Raw genomic sequence first — 20,570 nt, forward strand, 5'->3', positions numbered from 1 at the left:
GCTTAGATATCAGCCAATCCAAGACAAGTATGTATAAGCACATTCCTTATAAGGAAATATGGGCGGGTCATGCTATGACAGCTACTCTGAGCACTAAGTGTGGTCTTTGCAGTTGCTCCTCAAGGAGCTCAAAGGAGGATCTCCTCTCACTGCTGTCCCGTCTGTGTGCGCTGTCTCGACTGTAAACAGGGGAAGAAGGCATAGCTGTTTATGGAGGACAGACAGCATTGCCTGTTCGCTCCTTGTGGGGGATAACTGCTCGAAATTGCTATCTCCTTTGCTGTTGAGGAACATCAACCAAGATTCTTCTATCTGCTCTCCTATTTGTTAATTCCCCCACCTTCTAGATTGTAAGCTCATTTGGGCAGGGTCCTCTCCTCCTCCTGTGTCACTGTATCTGTCTGTCATTTGTAACCTCTATTTAATGTACAGCGCTGCATAATATGTTGGCGCTATAAAAAAAACCTGTTTATTGTTAATAAAAATAATAAAAATTAACATCTGCATTGGTGTGGTTTGTAATTGTGCTGTTGAGGGAGGGGGTGCACTGAGTGGGGGGGAGGGTTAACTTGCTAGGGTCTGTTTCTTTGCAGGTGGGGGTGTCTGCATTAGTGAGGTCTGTCACTGTGGTGTTGAGGGAGTGTGGGGGTGCACTCGGTGGAGTCTGTCACTGCTGGGGTGGGGTTATCAGTGTAGCTGTTGAGTTTGATTGGCCCAGTTTAAATTTTTCATGCTCCAGTTGGAATCTGTCATTGTTGATGAGAAAAGCACTTCAAATCTCACTGCACATGTGTAAGATTTCCTGCATCAGATCCTGCATTGTCCCGGTATCACTACTCTTTCCAGTCGCACACGAAGCGCTGCTTGCCACCATCTTCTTCCTATGTCACCCAATCTCACACTTTAAAAATGCAGTGAAAGTTTAGGAGGGTCAAAACAAAATTATTGCATTACCACATAGTTGTGTCTTTTTGTTGCCAATATGTACCAGCACACTTTATCCCTTTAAGATGGGGGTACTTGGAAAAAAGGTCTTAATATATCAATACCTACGCAACAGGTATTCACAGGAATGAATAGATCGCCAGTCAGATTCAATAATTCCAAAATGTCCTTTAAATTAAAAGGAAGGCTATAGACATGCCGCCTGAGATAATTATCTATCTTTCCATTTAATCCATTTTTATACATTTTTTTGGCAATACATCGAAGGTGGAAAGTTTGGGTGTCTTCATATTTAAAAAGTTGAACTTGTCTTTAGCCAAATAAAGCCAGATCATTGTATTCTCAATATAGTACGTTGAGCTTTTCATTTGGAATAGTACAATGCCAATCTACTTTCTTTCTTTTGTTTATAGACATTTAATTTTGCCTCAGAAGTTGGGGAATTATCTGTATCTGTGATGTTCAAATTACCAGTTTTATATTCATTAATAACAATTGGTACAATGTTTTGAGCTATTAAAAATATTTGTTTTGGAGTGGACTTTTCCTTTAGGTACTAGTGGTTTGTATTGGAGTGACTTCTCACACTACGTGAGTCTATGAATTAATCCATCCCTCTTTCTAATCCTTCCTTTGGACAAACATGACTGTCTGTGTTACTAAAATATTATTTTCAATAATAGATTAAGGCCGCAGCGATCAACACTTAAAAAGTCGGTGATGTGCCTTTTTTTTTCTTTTTTTTTTTTTTTTTTTTTTTTTAACTTTTTTTACCTTACATAGAATGGTTGACTACCCTTCTATGTAAAGTAAAAATTTTGAGTCTAAACTCAAAGGGTACACTTTAATTTATTTCCAGAAGACATATATAACATTGTCATCCAGACTCTTCAGATAGTTTGAGGTGTAATAAGATAAGAATTGGTGTAGCTTCCTCATTCCAAGAACCACTGACCCTGGGGAGATCCTACATTGGAACCCCCGAAGGGAATGGTAAATGTGCAGATGCTGGTTCTCACAATTCAGAGGCAGATCTTAACCTGTTCTTTATCTCCCTAAAACCTTATCCGTCTTTGGTTAATGGTCATTTAACATGGGGTGTGTATTCTCGTGTGTGGTATGTAAAAAGAGTCCGATAGATAGAAAATGAGATGCAAAGAAAAAAAATGTACTCTGCAGCTAGAGTTTGATTGGCCCATTTTTCAAGATTGGCTCATTTTAGGTCAGTTAAATTTGATGTGTGTACATGTGATGTGTTTTTCTGTTTTGGTTGATGTTGGGGTTTTAGTAATTTTGAAGGGCCTGACATGAAAATGAGCCAAACTCTGTAGCTACTGTTTAGGATTAACCTTAATCTAATAAATTGTGGAGATTTTTTCAAAATGTCACTAATGGACAATTTTGAGTATTGTCGTAAATTGCAAGTACACACAGTTTTATAGCTTGACATATTTGGTGTCTTTTTACAAAACACTGGCTCATGTTTTTCATTTTACCAAAACATACTTGTGCTTGTATTGTGTTTGTGTGTACTATAGGGATGAGCGTGAATGCCTCTGACATTTTCGCGAAAATGTTCCTAAACTTCTGATGGGTCCGCAAAATCATTATCATTGATAAGTACAGCTCAGTGACTTTGGGAACCTGCGGTCACAGCTGAGAGATTCTCCATTGAGAGATCATCCGAGTTCGGCGAGAACACAACCTCATGGCGAATCACAAGGCTGTTCTCGCTTACATGTTCTGTAAGCAAGAAAAGCCCGATTCACAGCAAGAACGAAATTAAAAATTTTGTTTGCTCATCCTTAGTGTTCTACAAATATTTTCACAGATTTACAGGTTTAGAAAGCACTTGGGTTAAAATCATGTAGCATAAATATGTGAAGAGCTACAATTTTGTTGTTAAGGTTCTCTTCCTTCAGTAGGAATTTATATGCCCAGGTATCTACTTTAACTTCAGTCTAATTCACTTTTTATGTTCAATTGAGACTTCCTATATAATTTAACATCCTAAATATGAAGTCCCCGTACTTCCCTTTATCTAACTTTTCAGTTGTTACTTGATTGATTTCATTTAATTTATTTATCTATAAATGACTTTTCATAACCCTTTTCCCCTCTATTACTATTTACCTTGCTGATTTATCATGTTTACTCTTTTATTTATAAAAACTGACATTTTGACAACAATTATCTGCAGTTACAATATTTTTAGTTTTGATTAGATAAGGTGCTGTAAAAAAGATACTTTAGTGTGACTTGTTTGCCAATTACATTGTATATCTATCTTTGCATAGTTCCATCCTCATACACCAATTCTCCCTCCTCTCCACAGTGTTTCTCCTAAGCCAGTGCAATAATCATTTATCCCATAGCTGTGCTCCCCCCCCAATCCACCCCCCCCCCCGTGCCTGCCCTCACTGACCAGCGAGGGACCCAGAGCCCTGCTTGACATGGCATCCCTGAGTACTGATTGCTCTGCCTCTGTCTGGCATGTTCTCCCCCATTAACCCATAGTTCTACTTTGGGTTATCGAGCTGAGCCACACTTTTGTTGGATGGGCAGCTCTATTAGCCAATGAGTAAGGGCAGGAGGGTATGGGCGAAACAAGCTTCATATTCATCTTCAGTGCATGCGTGGGAGTCACCCCTCACGTTAACACCATGCTCCTATCAACACGTTTCCCCTCTCACCACTGCTCTGATCTGACAGCCTTAGCATACCTTAAAGCCACCCACTCATCTGGTAAGTCATACCTTCTCACATATATACACACATACATATCCATATTAAAATGGTTTTAAAATAACTATAGTTCTACCTTTTGCTATACTGTGTCAGAATGCTGAAAAAGTGTATTCACCAACATTCATATAGAACAATAATATTAATATATCTGATTCATATGTTATAATTTGAATTTATTTCCAAACCAACCATTCTTAATTAAAGTCAATATTACTCTGACCATTATTAGTTACCACCTTCACATCTTCTGTTTCTGATTAGTGTTTAATTGAGTGATCTCTGGCCTTACAATCCCAGGCAATGCCCCACCGCAAGAGGGCGCCCGCGGCCGATTCCCTTCGGCGGCTGCGCTCGCGGTAGCACTGGAGTTTCAGGATCAGTGCCCTGAGGGTTGCAGCATCCCTGTAGCGGGGGTTTTACCTGGGCATCCTCTGCACTAGGCCGCACAGCTGAGGGGAATTGGATCTGTGGGCAGCTGATTAGCTGAGTGGTTCCTAATCAATCCCATGCTGTCATTGGCTGCTGGGGCTTTATAGCCTTTCTGCTCGCTGTCAGATTTGCCTGGTATAGTGTCTGTTGGGCTTACCTGTGTTGGAGTGATTTTTGAGTATTTCTCTGTTACTGACCTGCGCATGTTCCTGATTATCTGCTGAACTCTGCCCGGGCCAACCTCTGCTTGTGACCCCGACTGTGTTTTTGACCTTGGCTTGTTTTTGGATTTCCTGACATTTTCTACTGTGTATTGTGGGCTCAACTGCCAGCCTATCTCCAGACACCAGACACCATACTTGGCGCACCAAGTCCTGGGGGAAACCGAGTGCTGGGAGACGCAACCAGTGTCCCAAGGCTGAGCGGGGGCTGCTGTAGGTGAAAACTGCGGCTATAGATTGGGGACCTGGTGTCTGGGGAATACTGACCTGGGTTTAACAAGACTATCCTCAAATTACCACTTCCAATATTTAAACCTGATGGTCTTCTAGAGTAATTCTGAAACAAATTCAGATCTAAAGGGATGCTTGAACACTACTAATGAACAATCATATTGTAAGTTTCTCTATTAAAACTATTTTTTGTTTTCCTGTATTACCTGTTTATTAGACTAACTTGTAAGTACCTTATGATTTTTTTTGTGCTCTTTAAGTTATTATTGTTTATCAGCACTAATATTCATATATACTTTATGCATTGGTAATTGTGAATATATCATCAACTGTATTTTTATAATATTATATAGTTTTCAATCTTGTATATTTTAAGCGATTGCTTAAACATTCAACTTTGCTTTATTATACAGTTGTTTAAAAAAAAATCTACATGCTCCCGGAGGACGCCGATAGGCAAAACGCGTCAAAATTGAGACCATTACCATTACTACAAATAATAATTAGTCAGGTGGCTTTTGTGTTTAGTTTACCTGGCATTCTCCTTTGTATTTTCGCATAGGAGAGCTAACCCTATAATGTTCGTTTGTTATATCATCATTGTAAATATTGTATTACTTTACCTATATGGTATGTAAACATTCATACTAAATATATTTTGAAGTTTAGCCACTCAAAACTCCAGTCTTTTCTCTTTGTTCTTGTTTTTTTGGTATATTACCCCTGGGTAGGCAAACAATACTCTCACAAAGTAATAAGAGTTATGGATCTCTCTCTCTCTCTCCCTCTCTCAAGAAAGTGTATCCTCTCATGGCTTGGGAAGCTTTAATAAATCAGTTCCATTGTGTCTAATACACACTTAATGTACAGTAAATACAAAATGTGGACAACATGCACAGCATCAACTTTAGGTACCCAGCATTTCCAGCTCCCTTAGGGTGTGTCAGGAATGAATGAACTCCCGCGCACCCTTATGGAAGTTTAATCATACCGGCTTGGTTAAACAAGATGGGTGAGGAATCAAAAAAAGATGATGGCACCCTGTGAGGGAAGGGCTAAAAAAAAACTGATTTTTCTGCATCATACGTTATAGAAAATTTAAAATGGTTTCCTGCATCATCCCGGGATCACTACTCTGCCCAGGCACGCAGGAAGCGCTGCATGCCGCCATGTTCTTTACCCTTCTTTCTATGACACCTGATATCACTCTGTTAAAAGAGTAAAAGAGTTTTGATCTCGTTACGCGTGTGTAAGATCGTCATTTGTTTTTATCTTAAGGAAAAAGCTCGTTCTGCGCATGCCTGAGATCATATGTATCCCGCTAGACTCTGCGCTCCTATTCTGTCTTCATCGCCATGACGATCAAGCCTGAAAGTGGAGGGGCTTTATGTTTGTTTTTTTTAGTTTTTGGTTGTCTACCCTTTTATGTGAAGTACAAAATGTAGTTTAGGTCTGCTTTATTCAATGCTTTAGTAACCCTTTACTGTTCAATTTGTAAAATGACAGGGACCAAAACCCCATTTTATATAGATACTGTGGTGGTAATAGAGTGAGTAGGCAGTGTTTATACTGAGAGGACTGATGTGTTGTTGACCAGAATACATTTAATAAAAAGAGAAATATTGCAAACCCAGCCCAATATAGACCCTATTCCACTTGGTCCATGCTTCTGACCTTTTGTACAGTGTCTATGTATGGAACCGTTTTACCCTCTTTTTTACAACAACTTAATTAATGTGTAAGAGTTTTTTCTTTTAATATACTCACAATGTGGCTGGGTTCACAGTTGGCTTTTTGCTTTACTAATCACTTTCATTAGCTACCAGCCACCAGCACTTTGTATCTATAGCATGTACTTACTACTGAAGAAAATAAATTTCCTGCCAAATGCATTGAGACTAATTCCTGATGAGGGTGGGTCATCCCTCTTTACCATAGCTAGTGGCATAAAATAAGAACATGTTGGATTTTCCAAGCTTTATGATTATGTGTATTTTAGCTTTCATTGTTGATATAAAGAAAGGTATTGCATTTTATTTTATTTGGTGTCACTATTTTTTGAGATGCTTAATAAAATCCTAATGGGGCTATGAACACTTTTGATTGACCAGGTATGTAAGTAAGCACATTCCTTATAAGGACATATGGGTGGGTCATGCTATGACTGCTACCCTGAGCACTCAGCAGTTTAAGCTTAGACATGGACTCAGGGTAACTGCCACTTTTACTGCAGCGCTTAGATTATTATTATTATTAAACAGGATTTATATAGCGCCAACATATTAGATACCAGCCAATCCAAGACAAGTATGTAAACAAGCACATTCCTTATATGGAAATATGGGTGGGTCATGTTATGACAGCTACACTGAGCACTCAGCAGTTTAAGCTTAGGCATGGACTCAGGGTAACTGCAACTTTTACTGTGGAGCTTGGATGAGAGCCAATCCAAGACAAGTATGTAAATAAGCACATTCCTTATGAGAAAATATGGGTGAGTCATGCTATGTGTTGAGTCATGCTGAGTGCTCAGAGTAGCCTCTGAACACTCAGCAGTTTAAGCTTAAACATAAACTCAGGGTAACTGCCACTTTTACTGCAGGGCTTGGATAAGAGCCAATCCAGTGGGGTTTGTCACTGTGGTGTTGGTCCCCCAACACCACAGTGACAAACTCAACTAATGCAGACACCCCCCACCTGCAAAGGGACAGAGCTGGTCACTGTCACTGTGGTGTTGGGGGAGGGTTAACTTGCTAGGGTCTGTCCTTGCAGGTGGGGGTGTCTGCATTAGTGGGGTCTGTCATTGTGGTGTTGAAGGGAGGTGTGTGGGGGTGCACTGGGTGGGGTCTGTCACTGCAGGGGTGAGGTTCGTCACTGTAGCTGTTGAGTTTGATTGGCCCAGTTTCCACTTGGTCTTTGCAGTTGCTCTTTAAGGGGCTAAAAGGAGGTTCTCCCTCTCACTGCTGTCCCATCTGTGTGCGTAGTCTTGGCTATAAACGGGGAAGAAGGCATAGCCGTTTATGGAGGACAGACAGCAGTGCCTGTTCACCCATTGCAGGACAACTGCTGCACAATAAATATATACTTACTAACAGCAAATAATGAAACTTTCTACAAATACATATCCCAGGATTATCAGACCCCACCACCACAGTGACAGAAACCATCAAGTGCAATCCCTCACCCCAACAATGACCGATCCAACTAACAGAGCATGCACACTATTTATGCATGGGTGGGGGTGGTGGAGGGTTATCTTGCTAGGTAAGTAAACTTCTATAAGTATTATATTTTTTAGTCTAGCAGAAAGGGGGATTTCATACCCCCCTTTCTGCTAGGCTAAAAAATATAATACTTATAGAAGTTTACTTACTTTAGTGAAAACAACACTATTTTCAGTAATACCAAGGTGCAACAAGCTAAGTAAGTTTTTTATACTTTATGTTATTCTAAGCAATTAAAAACGAATATTTCGCCTGAATATCATTAGTATAATAATTTAATTAACCTTATCACTTGATATATCAACTAGCAACAGCTTTTCCGTGGTCTATATATACTAATATATCGATATACTAATTATCCTGTTGGTAAAGTCCAGTTTGACTCTAATTACAAACTGGACATACAAGATTTAATAAGTATCATTCTGCTCAACACTTTACCCTCACTTACATGTAAAATATAATCACCCTCCTTTTCCATTAAATCTATTCATTTATTCATCCATTTACTTCTGAAGATCCCCAACAATAGACAACATCACCTATCAGTCAATTTGGATATATCTTCATCTCTTAACTCTGGTTGGGCGGTAAGCTACCATTAAGCTAGAAGTCGTAAGTTTATACACTTAAACAATAGCAGCACCCCCTTTATTGATAACTTTTTACATATATTTTCACATATCATTTAAAGGTTCTATCAAAACCAATTCAGTTCATCTATTCTGGTTGAACTTCTATCCAAACATCCCCCAGTCTCCTCAAGAGGTAAGCTAACCCACTACCTTTATTATTTATTATCTTTGTATGACATGTTCGTAAATTGACCCATTGCCAGAATCTTGAATTTAACAACACTGGCTATTTATAAACTTTATAGTCATAGCATCCACATGACGCATCAAGGAGACACACACAGGATCGGATATGGGGGGATGTCTTATTCACGGGTGAGTGTCTTATTTTAATTATTTTTTCAAAAATCGGGGGTGGTTTATTTATTGAGGATGACTTAAAATGGGGGAAACAGGGTATCCACACTGACAAGCAGTGACAGCCCCCACCCAGTGCACCCCCTCCCACACTCTCTCAACACCACAGTGACAGACCCCACTAATGCAGACACCACCACCGGCAAAGGAAAAGATCCTAGCAAGTTAACCCCCACATCCCACCCACAAAATACACACGTGGCCTTTGCAATTGCTCTTCAAGGGGCTAAAAGGAGGTTCTCCCTCTCATTGCTGTTTGGCCTGTGTGTGCAGTCTCGACTGTAAATGGGGAAGAGCAGCAGCACCTGTGTATTCACCTTTTGCAAGAAAACTGCAACACCCGACCCTGATCCCACAGTGCCAAATCCTACCCAATGTAGACCCCGCTACCCAACTCCAGCCTAACAATGACAGATTCCACCTAAATCATGAAATAAAATTGAAACTGGGCCAAACTCAAATGCTACACTGACAAACCCCATCCCAGCAGTGACAGATCCCACCCAGTACACCCCTCTACACTCCCTCACCCCTACAGTGCAGGACCCCACTAATACAGACACCATCACCTGTAAAGTGACAGACCCCCAGCAAGTGAAACCCCCTAACACCCCCCACAAAAAATGATACATCCCACGCACAAAGCGCGCACACTTGGTCTTTGCAGTTGCTCTTCAAGGGGCTAAAAGGAGGCTCTCCCTTTCACTGCTGTCCCAACTGTGTGCGCAGTTTCGACTGTAAACGGGAAAGAAGGCATAGCCGTTTATGGAGGACAGATAGCAGCGCCAGTTCGCCCTTTGCGGGACAACTGCAACACGCGAAACCACTCAGCGACAGATCCCACCGAATGAAGACCCCTCTACCCCAACTCCAGACTGACAATGAAAGATTCCACCTGAAGCATGAATTAAAATTAAAAATGGGTCAATGCAACTCAACAGCTACACTGACAAACCCCTCCCCAGCAGTGACAGACCCCACCCAGTGCACCCCCTCCCACACTCCCTCAAAACCACAGTGACAGACCCCACTAATGCAGACGCCCCCACCTGGAAAGGTACAGACCCTAGTAAGTTAACCCCCCCCACATCCCCACCCAGTAATAGATCCCATGCACAAAATAGACACATTTGGCCATTGCAGTTGCTCTTCAGTGGGCTAAAAGGAGGTTCTGGCTGCTGTCCGGTCTGTGTGCGCAGTCTCTGCGGTAAACGGGGAAGAGGGCAAAGCCTTTTATGGAGGGCATTTTGTTTTTACCCTGCCTAAATGCATTTAATTAGGATTTTCTTTATATTTAATGCCCAAACCTACTGCCAGGTAGAGGGGGTTTGCATGGTGTGCCCTGACTTTTACCAACATGTAAAAAAAAGTATAGAAACTCTGCACATGGAACTGGTCCTGTGATGAAAAGACCACGCATCTGTATGTTCACCCTTAGCGGGAAAACTGCAACACTTGATTCTGCTCCAACAGTGACAGATCTCACCCAATGTAGACCCCTCTACCCCAACTCCAGCCTAAGAATAACAGATTCCACTTAAAAACAAAATTATTGCATTACCACGTAGTTGTGTCTTTTTGTTGCCAATATGTACCAGCATACTTGATCCCTTTCAGATGGGGATACTTGGATATAAGGTCCTAATATGAATAGCTACAATATTCTAAGGAATTAATAGGCTCATCAAGGGCACCAGAAAAGCCCATTGCATTTAAAGCCAGCAAGAGCTGGTTTTAAAGATTTCAAAAGATTCCAGCTTAAGAGTGTACTGCTGCATGGAGAAGCCGCATCAGCAGACAAGAAGTACCCTGAGGGATTCAAGGCGATCATAGAGGAGAAAGGGTATCAGCCAAAACAAGTCTTCAACATGGATTAGACTGGACTGTTCTGGAAGAAAATGCCATTCAGGACTTTTATAATGAAGGAGGACTCAGGGTAACTGCAACTTTTACTGCGGAGCTTTAATAAGAGCCAATCCAAGACAAGTATGTAAATAAGCACATTCCTTATAAGAAAATATGGGTGAGTCATGCTATGTGTTGAGTCATGCTGAGTGTTCAGAGTAGCCTCTGAACACTCAGCAGTTTAAGCTTAAACATGAATTCAGTGTAACTGCCACTTTTACTGCAGAGCTTGGATAAGAGCCAATCCCAGACAAGTATGTAAATAAGCACATTCCTTATAAGGAAATATGGGTGGGTCATGCTATGACAGCTACTCTGAGCACTCAGAAGTTTAAGCTTAGACATTGGGACTCAGGGTAACTGCTACTTTTACTGCGGAGCTTGGCTAGGAGCCAATTCAAGACAAGTATGTAAACAAGCACATTCCTTATAAGGAAATATGGGTGGGTCATGCTATGACAGCTACTCTGAGCACTCAGCAGTTTAAGCTTAGACATGGACTAAGGGTAACTGCCACTTTTACTGCGGAGCTTGGATACGAGCCAATCCAAGACAAGTATGTAAATAAGCACATTCGTTATATGGAAATATGGGTGAGTCATGCTATGACAGCTACACTGAGCACTCACAGTTTAAGCTTAGACATGGACTCAGGGTAACTGCAACTTTTACCGTGGAGCTTGGATGGGAGCCAATCCAAGACAAGTATGTAAATAAGCACATTCCTTATGAGAAAATATGGGTGAGTCATGCTATGTGTTGAGTCATGCTGAGTGTTCAGAGTAGCCTCTGAACACTCAGCAGTTTAAGCTTAAACATTTGTATGACATGTTCGTAAATTGACCCATTGCCAGAATCTTGAATTTAACAACACTGGCTATTTATAAACTTTATAGTCATAGCATCCACATGACAAGAACTGGTCAAAATACAAAGATAACCACACTAGGACATTAGGATAACGTTATTAACAAGAGAATCTGGCAACCTGTGAAATATAAGTGTGTCTTCACATTACATGTCCCAAGCCCTTTCTTGCCATAGATAATATCAAATGTATAATAAATATAGTGACTACATTATACTCTTCACATATCTCTTACTTCTACTGCAGTGCCATCCTTTAATTTTGTACATATGTTAGCCATACCTACCTATCTGACCTAAAATTGCTTTATAAGTTTGTATCTTATTTTGTTTTCCTTTCAGTTAATTCACATATGTACAATATATATTTCAATGGTAAAATAGCAATTACATAGTTTGGAAAAATTTCTATAGGAAACCTTTTGTTGTCACCAATGTTAATTCTCAAACACATGAATTAACACTGGAATTTACACAATATCCATGCCACTAAAAGCCTGCCTTTTTTCAAACCTTTTGTTGTCACCAATGTTAATTCTCAAACACATGAATTAACACTGGAATTTACACAATATCCATGCCACTAAAAGCCTGCCTTTTTTCTACCTCCAATTTTTTCCAGTTCTCTACTAGTAATTGCAGGCTTATCACATATATCAATTTAATACCTCTTTAATGAGCAGAACCTCTCTTCTCTTCCTAGCTATTGAGAATAGTCCTTTGCAGTTGCTCTTCAAGGGGCTAAAAGGAGATTCTCCCTCTCACTGCTGTCCCGTCTGTGTGCGCAGTCTCGACAGTAAACGGGGAAGAAGGCATAGCCGTTTATGGAGGACAGAGAGCAGCGCGTGTTCGCCCTTTGTGGGACAACTGCAACACGTGAACCCACTCAGCGACAGATCCCACCTAATGTAGATGCCTCTACCCTAACTCCAGACAGACAATGACAGATTCTACCTGAAGCATGAAATAAAATTAAACTGGGCCAAACAAATTTATTATCTACACTGACGAGCAGTGACAGCCCCCACCCAGTGCACCCCCTCCCACACTCCCTCAACACCACAGTGACAGACCCCACTAATGCAGACATGCCCACTGGTAAAGGTACAGACCCTAGCAAGTTAACCCCCGCCCACATCCNCCCCCCCCCCCCCACATCCCCACCCAGTGATAGATCCCACGCACAAAATGCGCACACTTGGCCTTTGCAATTGCTCTTCAAGGGCCTAAAAGGAGGTTATTCCTCTCACTGCTTATTGGCCTGTGTGTGCAGACTGTAAACGGGGAAAAGAAGCAGCACCTGTGTATTCACCCTTTGGGAGAAAACTGCAACACCCGACCCTGATCCCACAGTGCCAAATCCTACCCAATGTAGACCCCTCTACCCCAACTCCAGCCTAACAATGACAGATTCCACCTAAAGCATGAAATAAAATTGAAACTGGGCCAAACTCAAAAGCTACACTGACAAACCCCACCCCAGCAGTGACAGAGCCCACCCAGTGCACCCCCTCCCACACTCACTCAACATCAAAGTGACAAACCCCACAAATGCAGACACCCCCACCGGCAAAGGTACAGACCCTAGCAAGTTAACCCCTCCCCACATCCTCACCCAGTAATAAATCCTACTCACAAAATGCACACACATGGCCTTTGCAATTGCTCTTCAAGGGCCTAAAAGGAGGTTCTCCCTCTCACTGCTTTCCGGTCTGTGTGCGTAGTCTCAACGGTAAATTGGGAAGAGGGCAAAGCCTTTTATGGAGGACAGCAGCACCTGTATGTTTAAATAAAATGAAAACTGGGCCAATCAAACTCAATAGCTACACTGACAAACCCCATCCCAGTAGTGACAGATCCCACCCAGTACACCCCTCACTCGTAGGGTGAAAGACTGCACTAATACAGACACCATCAGGTCACCTGTACAGTGACAGACCCCCAGCAAGTGAAAACCCCCTAACACCCCCACACAAACAATGATACATCCCACGCACAAAGCGCGCACACTTGGTCTTTGCAGTTGCTCTTCAAGGGGCTAAAAGGAGGCTCTCCCTTTCACTGCTGTCCTAACTGTGTGCGCAGTCTCAACTGTAAATGGGAAAGAAGGCATAACCGTTTATGGAGAACAGATAGCAGCGCCTGTTCACCCTTTGCGGGACAACTGCAACACGCGAAACCATTCAGCGACAGATCCCACCGAATGAAGACCCCTCTACCCCAACTCCAGACTGACAAACCCCTACCCAGCAGTGACAGACCCCACCCAGTGCACCCCCTCCCACACTCCCTCAAAACCACAGTGACAGACCCCACTAATGCAGACCTGACAAACCCCTACCCAGCAGTGACAGACCCCACCCAGTGCACCCCCTCCCACACTCCCTCAAAACCACAGTGACAGACCCCACTAATGCAGACACCCCCCACTAATGCAGACACCCCCAACTGCAAAGGTACAGACCCTAGTAAGTTAAGCCCCCATCACATCCCCACCCAGTAATAGATCCCACCCACAAAATGCGCACACATGGCCATTGCAGTTGCTCTTCAAGGGGCTAAAAATAAGTTCTCCCTGTCACTGCTGTCTGGTCTATGTGCGCAGTCTCGACGGTAAACAGGGAAGAAGGCAAATGTAGATCCCTCTACCTTAGAGTTAGAATTTTCAATTTTATTTTATGCTTTAGGTGGAATCTGTCATTAGCTCCATAAGTTAGCTCCAGCCTAACAATGACAGATTCCACCTAAAGCATGAAATAAAATTGAAAATGGGCCAATCAATCGCAATAGCTACAGAGTTTGTTGCCCCTTTTTTTACTTCAGGACCTTGAAAATGGCTACAACCACATGACATATAAAATACATAGCAAGACAAATTACATGCACACACATTAAGTTGCACTGACTAGAAAATGGGTCAGTCAAACTTTTTACCTTCAGTGACAAACCACACACAGTGCACCCTACTCCTGAAAATGTTCTCTAGTGGTTAAACATGGGTGGAGTTTTAAGATTTTGAAATACCAGTAGTACTGCTTTTTATTGTTTTATGTTTTGAGCATTAATTAAAGCGGTTTTACACTATTTTACACTGCTTCTTCGGAAGAGGGGCAGTGTGTTGTGCCATGAAGGTGAGCTAGGAAGACGGATTGGCCTTCTCATCACAGGACCAGTTCCATGCGCAGAGTTTCTATACTTTTTCTTACAAGTTGGTAAAAGTGGGGCACACCGTGCAAAAACGCCCTCTACCTGGCAGTAGGTTTGAGCATTAAATATAAAGAAAAACCTAATTAAAATGCCTAAGCAGGGCAAAAAACAAAATTATTGCATTACCACGTAGTTGTGTCTTTTTGTTGCCAATATTTACCAGCACACTTGATCCCTTTCAGATGGGGGATACTTGGATATAAGGTCCTAATATAAATAGCTACAATATTCTAAGGAATTAATAGGCTCATCAACAGCACCAGAAAAGCCCATTGCATTTAAAGCCAGCAAGAGCTGGTTTTAAAGATTTCAAAAGATTCCAGCTTAAGAGTGTACTGCTGCATGGAGAAGCAGCATCAGCAGACAAGAAGTACCCTGAGGGATTGAAAGCGATCATAGAGAAGAAAGGGTATCAGCCAAAACAAGTCTTCAACATGGATTAGACTGGACTTTTCTGGAAGAAGATGCCATCCAGGACTTTTATAATGAAGGAGGAACCCGGAGCCCCCGGATTCAAAGCACAGAAGGATCAAATGACCTTGATAATGTGTGGCAATGCTGCTGGGTTCCTAATGAAGCCAGTATTAATTTATAAATCTGCTAACCCCAGGGCCCTGAAAATAAAAAATAAAAACCTGCTGCCAGTCCACTGGATGCACAACTCTAAGGCTTGGATCACGACTGGATCAGCCCTTGTATCTGACTGGTTCAACCAATGTTTCATCCCTCAGGCCAAAATGCATCTCCGTAAAAAAGGGCTGCCTTTAAAAGTGCTCCTTACGAAGGACAATGCTAGCGGCCACCCACTAGATTTGTCCTATGCGGGAGTACAAATTAAGTTCCTGCCAGCAAACACAACATCCCTCATTCAACCTTTGGATCAAAGCATCATCTGCGCCTTTAAGGCTCTTTATACTTGTAACACTATGCAGCACCTTGTTGAGGCCATGGATTCCCACAATAGTTTTGGCGTAAATCGAAATGTGTCTTCAAGTGATACAAAAGGTTCTACAGAACATAAAACCCGAAACTTTAAACGCATGCTGGAAGAAGCTGTGGCCAGAACGCGTCTATAATTACAAGGGCTTCTCTCTGAAAGAAGTTCAACAATCAGCAATTGATAAGGCGGTCAAGCTGGTGAAGATTTTATGAGGAGAAGGATTCAATGACATGACACAGATGTGAATGAGCTCATCACTGCCCACTCTGATCCACTGACATGAGGATTTGGCTGAGTTTACAAAATCTGCAAGTGAGGAAGAAGGGGAGCAAGGTGATCAATTGCAGGAGGACGATGACGAAGGCCTCACGCTAGAAAGACTTGCAAAAATGGCAAAAGCTGCAAAAAAACTGCAGGGAATGGCTGAAGCATGGGATCCCTCTATGGTTCGCTCGTTGCAGTTCAAGAATGCCTGTTATCTATTATAGTTCCATCCTCATACTCCAATTCTCCCTCCTCTCCACAGTATTTCTACTAAGCCAGTACAATAATCATCCATCCCATAGCTGTGCTTCCCCCCCGTGTCTGCCCTCACTGACTAACTAGGGACCCAGAGCTTGACAGGGTATCAATGAGCCATATGTCGCACACTGATTGCTCGTTATCGAGTTGAGCCGTACTTTTGTCGGATGGGCCGCTTGATTATCCAGTGAGTAAGGGCAGGAGGGTATGGGCAGAACAAGGTTCATATTGATCTTCAGCACATGCGTGAGCATGACCCCTCACATTGACATCACGCCCATATCAACACACTTCCTCTCTCATAAAAGGACAGGCATACTTTCATACCTCTTTTCAATAAACTGCCCCACATTCATCACTGCTCTGATCTGACAGCCTTCGCATGCCTTAAAGCCACCCAATCATCTGGTAAGTCATACCTTCTCACATATATACACATATATATCTATATTAAATTGGTTTTAAAATAACTTTAGTTCTACCTTTCAACATACTGTGTCCGAATGCTGAAAAAGTTTATTAACCAACATTCATATAGAACAATAATAATATATCTGATTCATATGTTATAATTTGAATTAATTTCCAAACCAACCTGTATTATTATTATAATATTATGTCGTTTTCAATCTTGTAAATTTTATGTGATTGCTTAAACATTCAACTTTGCTTTATTATACAGTTGTTTGAAAAGCCTCTACATGTTCCCTGAGGAAGCCTGATGTGCGAAACGCGTCGGAATTGAGACCATTACCATTCCTACAAATAATAATTAGTCGGGTGGCTTTTGTTTAGTTCTCCTTTGTGTTTTCACATAGGAGAGCTAACCACAAAGTCGAAACAATTATCTGAAAACCATTAGAATACAGATTCCCTGATCTGTTGCCCAGCCCTTGCCCTGAACTCCTACTCCTTGCCGGGTCACCCAGCTTTACTGAAGAAAGTGTATCCTCTCCAGCCTTGGAGAGCTTTCATAAATCAGGCCCATTGTGTCTAATACACACTCAATGTACAGTAAATACTTAATGTAGCCAGCATGCACAGCATCAAGTTTAGGTATTCCGAGCTCCCTTAGCGTGTGTCCAGAATGAGTGAATTCCCGTGCACCTGTATGGAATATTAATCATACCAGTTAAACAAGATGGATGAGGATTACAAAGAGGAATAAAAAAAGAAGATGATGATGACCTGTGAGGGAAGGGCTTTAAAATAAACTGATTTTTTGCATCATAAGTTATAGAAAATGGGTTTTCTGCATTAGATCCTGCATCATCCCGGGATCACTACTTTGCCCAGGCATGCAGGAAGCACTGCATGCCTCCATCTTGTTTTCCCTTCTCCCTACATTACCTGATCTCACACTGTGAAAGAGCGAGATTGGATGACAAAGATGAGAAAAAGAGTTGATCTCGCTACGAATGTGTAAGATCGTCATTTTTTTATTTTTTATTTTATCTCAATGATGAAAAAGCTCCTTCTGCGCATGCCTGAGATCATATGTATCCCGCTGGGCTCTGCACTCCCATTCTGTCTTGATCGCCATGGCGGCATGTTTTTTTGTTTTTGGTTGTCTACACTTTTATGTGAAGTAAAAAATGTAGTTTAGGTCCGCTTTAATCAACGCTTTAGTAACTCTTTACTGTACAATTTTTTAAAATCAAAGGGACCAAAACCCCATTTTATATAGATACTGTGGAGGTAATAGAGTGAGTAGGCAGTGTTTATACTGAGAGGACTGATGTGTTGTTGACCGGAATACATTTAATATAAAGAGAAATTTTGCAAACCCAGTCCAAGACAGACTTTATTCCACTTGGTCCATGCTTCTTTGGTTATGTGATTACTGCCATTGACCTTTTGTACAGTGACTATGTATGGGCCGCTTTACCCTCTCACTGCAACAATTTATTTGATGTGTAAGTTTTTTTTTTTTTAATCATTTTCTCAATGTGGCTGGGTTCACAGTTGGCTTCTTGCTTTACTAATCACTTTCATTAGCTACCAGCTTCCAGCACATCGTATCTATAGCATGTACTTACTACTGAAGAAACTAAATTTCTAGCCAAATGTATTGAGACTAATTTCAGATGAGTATGGATCATCCCTCCATTACTATTGCTAATGAGATAAAATAAGAACATGTTGGATTTTCCAAGCTTTATGATTACTAGTATTTTAGCTTTCACTGTTGATGTAAAGAAAGGTATTCACATTCTTTCTTATCTTATATCTTTATTCATTTTTAACATAGAAAATAACAGACAGTAAATTATATATAAAGAAAAACACACAGAATACAAAATACAAAAAAAAATAGAAAACATTAACATGGGTACAAAGGCCAATCTAAAAAAATATACATATAACTATTATAGTCCAGGAAATTCAACTTGTGCAGGGCCAGAGGGCCTCCAGTGCCTTACCCTGTTGCACAAGGAGACTGACAGATCAGCATATACAATCTTATAAAAACAAAATATAAGCACAGTTCCATACCCTGACAAATATAAACACAGTTTTCAAAGGACAGTACAACGTAAAAAGAACAAAACAGAAAAAGACAACAAATTAGCCCAGGTAAGCAGGGACAGGAGGAAGAATAGGTAGGGGGGAGAACAATGTATGACAAGAAGGAATGCCACGGATGTATACGGTTATGTTATATTAATCTTCATTGCCCAATCGCTTCAATGACTTAATATTTACCACTAAGTTTATTAATAAATTTATTAAATTTAATAACTATTGGACATATTTTGGGAAGTTATGCCTAGGAATTAGAGCCTACAATGTAAAATAAATTTCCATGCAAAAAAATTGTAATGCTTTTTGCACAGAAATTTGGACAGAACTAGACCGCTAGGGAGGTAATATTTATTTCCAAATTTAAGAAAGGGATGCTTTAATATTATAACTCATGGTGAACTTTTGAATAAGGAAATTATGTTGTAGTTTATTCCCCTAATAATTTATTGGATCCTGTCCAGATGACAAGTTCATCATTATTGTATTGTCATCATGGTAGGACATGATGCAGACACATAGTGAAGGTGTTCCAACAAAAATAACTTCTCTATTCCCCCAGGTACAAGTTGGTAAACCCCTACCCCTGAAGATGCCTTCTAGCGGTGAAACATGTTGGGTGGTTTTAACATAGTTTTTTTTCGAAATACCATTTTGAAAAACCAGTATTACGCTTTTTATTCTTTTATATTTTGAGTGTTAATTAAAGCGTTAAGTAAAGCGTAGGGAGTAGTGTTGGTCGAATAGCAAACTATTCGATTAGTCAGCTATTCGCTTGAATCGAGCAAAATTATTCTGGTGGTCGAATGTCAAAGGCGAACACCAAATAAAGTCAATGGGAGGAAAAATCTGGGTTTTTTTTAGGACTGTGTAGAGCTTCTACAGCCGCCAAACAGATGTAAAAAGATACATTATAAAAGGATACATAAAAAGATACATAACACTATTACATACCCCTGTACTTCACATGAATATTAAAGTGCACCTGTCACATCAATATTATGCTAAAGCTAGGTACACACTTCCAATAATTATTGTTAGAAAACGAACGATTATGACCGATCAACAATCGTTGATCGGTCATAATCGTTCGTTATGCACAATTATGCACAATTATGCACAAAATGCACAATTATACTTGAACAATCATATTGTGCACAATTCTGTACATGCTGTAACAATATGATCGTTCAAATATAATCCACCAACAGTGTCCACACGTTAGATACAATCGTTTGAACGATGCAGGGAGGGACATGTTAAGGAGAAAGTGTACCGCAGAAACATGCACGATCACTGAGCAACCGTACACACGATAGATAGTGAAAGATCAGCGGCCGATCAGATACGCCGAGGCGGTCGTTTATTTCCAAGGACAATCCTCAATGGTCAGCGTTGTTGGTCACTTTTTTTTGCCCAAACGGTTGTTCATCGGTCGTTCGTTGGTCGTTTCTAACGATAATAATTGGACGTGTGTACGCAGCTTTAGTCACACGGACTGTTTCCCCAGCGTTTAACCTGAAGCTTTTAAAGCCCATTATTTGAAGTCCCAATGCATTCCAATGGGCTAATCTACACCAGGACGTTTCCTTCAGGCACGTTTTTGAGCGTTAACTTAAACTTTGCTTGCAACGTTTAAAAAATAAAACGCTGGATAGACGCGGGAAAACGCTTCCATTGAACTCAGCGTTTTTAAGCTTTTATGAAAGCTTCCATTAAAAACAATGGGGGCTTTTATAAATGTTTTTAGCAGGACTTTGGAATTTGGAAGCCCCCTTTAATAAGGAGACTCCCAGATCTCCACCACCCCACCCTG

The 20,570-nt window shown here is 41.0% G+C and overlaps 1 protein-coding gene and 1 long non-coding RNA gene across 2 annotated transcripts in view; one reads left to right on the forward strand and one right to left on the reverse strand.

Moving 5' to 3' along the window:
• The window catches only part of LOC140331361 (uncharacterized), a 3,561-nt gene extending 3,063 nt beyond the window's left edge, over positions 1 to 498 (forward strand). The window contains exon 2 of the long non-coding RNA XR_011920920.1: positions 113 to 498. This is a non-coding gene — a long non-coding RNA (uncharacterized lncRNA). The remainder of the gene's footprint in view (positions 1 to 112) is intronic.
• The window catches only part of ATP2C1 (ATPase secretory pathway Ca2+ transporting 1), a 100,742-nt gene that overhangs the window by 54,428 nt on the left and 25,744 nt on the right, over positions 1 to 20,570 (reverse strand). The window lies entirely within an intron of this gene.

The sequence above is a fragment of the Pyxicephalus adspersus genome, chromosome 5 (genome assembly GCF_032062135.1).
Source record: "Pyxicephalus adspersus chromosome 5, UCB_Pads_2.0, whole genome shotgun sequence".
NCBI lineage: Eukaryota > Metazoa > Chordata > Amphibia > Anura > Pyxicephalidae > Pyxicephalus > Pyxicephalus adspersus.